The following is a 4,530-nucleotide window of genomic DNA, read 5'->3' as shown; positions in this document are numbered from 1 at the left end:
AACAGTAGAGCGTCGGGAATCCCTTGCACAAATCTGGTATTTTAATTATTCTTAATTCAATGGATAACTCAATTAGGAACTCAATTCCCGCAATTCCCAATCGGAAGGTATAGATTTATAAACCAGACTTAAATCAAATGTAACCTTTTGAAAAAACATTCACCACTTTTAAAAAACGTGAATTAGTACCCCTATTGATAAAATCCAATGACGACAATATACTCAGGAAGCGATATTGCAGCAAAAAATTAAATCAATATAGATGAATAATTGATCCAAACATAATCAAAGAACTAATCCATTCAATAGAAAAAGCATGACTGAATCCATAAACACAATAAATTCTATGATTATTCGGAGAAGAAAACATCAACGATGAATTGAGAATGATAAAACAAAAGAGTTTTAGCAATTGAAAATCAAATACATGAATTAATAATAAATTAGAAATACCATCTAATGTGCAAGTTCATCCCTAACCCTACTTGAGAATTTAGTTACCCATAAATATAATGGACAACAAAAATCTCCAGAGAAAACTGAAGCGAACGGTGGCCATGGAAGTGATTCTCTCCTCTCTTCAGATCTGCCTCTTGTGCCTCTTCCTCCCCTCCATTTCGTGCTAATGATATGCTTATATAGGGTAAGAAAGAAACCTTAATGTCCTCTTGATTTCCGCATAAACAAATCGCCTAAATTTTAGGACTTATCTTGGCAGCCACGTACAGCCTTCAGGAGTTCGAATTTGGATACAAAGTTATTAGATACAAAGTTATAGCCCTTTAAGATAGCTTTCCAATGCATCGAGAATCGGATCAATCCGATATATGAGTAAAAAGATACAGTCAAAACACTAAAGTATGTCCAGACTGTCTCCTAGCGAATTTCGGACTTGGACTTCTTGTGGTTTCATTTTGTGATTTTTTTTTTCTTTTTCTTTTCTTCCAAATTGCTCTCAAACCCCATGAATGTCCTCCTTTGAATTTGACTGGGCTTGACTTGCTCTTTTATAAACTCTGAAATTAGACATAAAAAAACTGCTTAGGAGTATCCCAACGTAAATAGAAATTCAATTTAAGAATACACATTAATTCCTATAATTTCTATTCACATTTTAGCATTTTATTGCAATAATAGGGTATATAGAGTGCACTTTCGCACACTCATCACAGTATGATAGAAAGGTGATCTGTAATGGGGTCAAAACATATAGAATTTTGTAAATGATGGAAAAACAATCAAACTTACTCCTTTAACCATAAAATGGGTCTCTGAAGACTAACTGAAACTGAAAAGTAAGGTTAATAAAAAGAAGTAAGTATCATGTTTATGTTGTTTTCAAACATGAAATACGAGAAACTTTAATTAAGGATTCTAAAAGTTAGAAACTTTATCACTAACAATTAGAAGTATGAAAAAGCTAACTTATCATTTTACTCTCTACATGTAAGAAAATGATCATTTTACTCATAATTTAAAGATTTCACATCGTAACTCCAAAAATTATCAAAATTTACATTCCTCACATAGATTTCTTCCTAAACTCAAATATCAACTTAGAAAAATTTTAAACCAAACACAACTATGAAAAACACGAAATTTCAAATGCCAGATCTCTTAATTTTTGTTGCAATTTATTTCAACTTCAAAACTCAAGATCAAACCGAAATTTTGCAACAATAATCCTCCTATCATAAGTTTAAAAACATACTTTAAACATCCAATAAAAATATACTTCTCATCAACACAAAACTTTTTAGTAAAAAGATCCAAACTTTTTAACAAAGAATACAAGCCCTTGAATCTCAAGGTTTAACCTATTTAAAAACATCACCAAGAACTCCAAAATTCCAAATCTTTCTTATTACATGTTCATAATACATTCCTAAGAACAAGCAAGTTTTGAATCATGATTATGCCCAAAGAATAACGCGGTAGTTGTAGGACAACTTTGGGGTGTCGATTCCACAAGGAGACAAATTAAAAGAATAGTAGAAGAAACAGAGAAACTAAAGAAAAATATTAAATAATTAATAGAGAGCAAAGATTAATTTTAAATGTAAATTAAAATGAAGCAAAGTGATTAACGGAAAAAGTACTCAAAATTTGACGAACAGTAGAGTGTCGGGAATCCCTTGCACAAATTTGGTATTTTAATTATTCTTAATTCATTAGATAGCTCAATTTCCTCAATTTAGGAAATTCCCTATCGAAAGGTATAGATTTATAAACCAAAATTAAATCAAATGTAACCCTTTGAAACAAAACATTCACCACTTTTAAAATATGTTAATTACTACCCCTATTGAGAAAATACAATGACGACAATATACTCAAGGAGCGATATTGCAGCAAAAAACTAAATCAATATAGATAAATAATTGATCCAAACATAATCAAAGAACTAATCCATTCAATAGAGAAAGCATGACTCAATCCAGAAACAGAATAAATTCTATGATTATTTGGAGAATAAAAGATCAACGATGAATTGAGAATGATAAAACAAAAGAGTTTTAGCAATTGAAAATCGAGGCGAGAAACATCCGTAGCCTAAGAAGATATAGGCATGGTGGTCTCGCCGTGGGGTGAGAGGCTGGCTACCCTGTTTTGCACAAGGTTGATGGCGATGGACTAAGGCGAGGCGGGACTGCTAGTTGATGAGAGGCGTGCTGCTCTGTTTCGAAAGAACAGAGAGTTGGTGGTATGAGCAGCGACTCTAGGTCACGTCAGGAAGGCTTCGTGGTGCTCTCTGTGCTTCGTGGTGGTCAGCACAGCAGCTCATGTACTACACAATAGTAGAAAAGAAAGGAAGAGGGCTCCGTTGTGATCCTTCAACTTGGCTTTAATGTATAATGTTGTGTTTGGAGCCGTGAGCTTGGAGGAGAACTCTGCACTTGGTGGTCTCCGCACCTGCTTGGAGGGAGAACGTGGCACGGAGAGGGAGCAGTTGGAATAAGCGATGAAACCCTAAGTGGCTCTCCCAATAGGCCGGGCTTTTGTTTGGGCTGGGCTGGGCTTCAGGCCATGTATTTTAGTTTTCTCAGTGTATCACGTGTTTTTGAATGTTTTTCTTGTATTTTCGGTTATTTAGTTTGTTTTAGGTAGTAGTTGGAAACAGTCTTTAGCACCGAGAGTCCGTAGAGTTTTGTACTCCACACCATGGGAGGAGGAGTTGTGTGGACTGTCTTAAGATAGAGTTAAGTCTCTCAGACGATTAGTTTGGAGGCCTGTCTCTCAAACAGTTAGTCTAAAGTAGGCCTGTTCATCCGGGTTCCGACCCGGGAATCCGGGTAGACCCAAACCGTAATCCGGATTTCAAATCCGGGCCGAAACCCGGACCGGGTTAATCCGGATCAGAAACGGGCCGGAACCTGGATGAATCCAGGTTTTTCAAAACCCGGATTCCGGGTTCCGGATTGAACCCGGTTTTTTTTTTTTTTTAAACCCATATAAAAGCCTAAATGCATCCAATATTTTCACATATAGCTCTGATTTTCTTTTATAAAAAACAAAAGAAAAAATTTGATTGTGCACTTTAGAAGTTGAAAAATATCAACTCCTATATCAAAGTTCAATAAAAATGCATGTAAAACTACAAAATATTTCAATATTCATCTATGCAAGTATGCATGCATTATAATACAATCCACTATATTATATATTTGTTATTTATACATTACATTACAAAATACCAAATTACAATATATAAATTACAAAATTAGTAATTTAATTTCCACACCAAATAGCAACTTTAAAGTGATTGGCCTGAAAGTGATCCTGCAAAAAATAAAATAGAATGAAAATGACATAAATCTGAAAGCAACACATCCTACAAAATGGCATAATTGTATCTGGATTCCACAAAAAAATCATATAATTGTTTGGATATCATTCCATCAATATTACCTTGGAAGCCAAAGCAATGTGAGATAATTCCTACAAAAATAGACTTCATATTGTTAGCGAGGTGCAGATAAATCTGACAGAACAAAACAATAGCAGCAATGAAAGTGCCAAAACGTTTGGACTTTGTGATATTCGACAACACATCATAGCACAGATGAAAAAGATAAATAGGCTTCATTTCTCGAATGAAGGAAGCGTGACATCTACGCATTTAACGAACAAAAGGTAAAACGGCCTCTAAACAGCAAGAAAATGTGACAATTGGAAGGTAAAACGGCCTCTAAACAGCACTAGTCTCCCCATGGTGGTCTTAAGAGACAAGCTCCTCACCTGATTTCAAAAATTGGTTAAAAAAAAGAAAAGGTCAAAAGACAATCAGGCTTGCAAACCAAAAGGGGAAAAAATCCACAGGAAAGAAAAAAGAAGGAGAAACAAAACAAAAGCTCTACCAAAACAAAAACCCAATGATTTTAGGGCAATTCTGGTGTTAATGTAACGAGTAATTGTTCATAATCTATGTTGTTTTTAAAAATTAATAGATTGGGTGGAGGCTTAATTGAGATCAGGTTCTAGTTGGTACTATTTAAGGCATTATTAGAGTTACCATTCTTGGATATGCTA

Source organism: Carya illinoinensis, chromosome 5 (assembly GCF_018687715.1).
Source record: "Carya illinoinensis cultivar Pawnee chromosome 5, C.illinoinensisPawnee_v1, whole genome shotgun sequence".
Lineage (NCBI taxonomy): Eukaryota > Viridiplantae > Streptophyta > Magnoliopsida > Fagales > Juglandaceae > Carya > Carya illinoinensis.
This window is presented reverse-complemented; position numbering follows the sequence as displayed.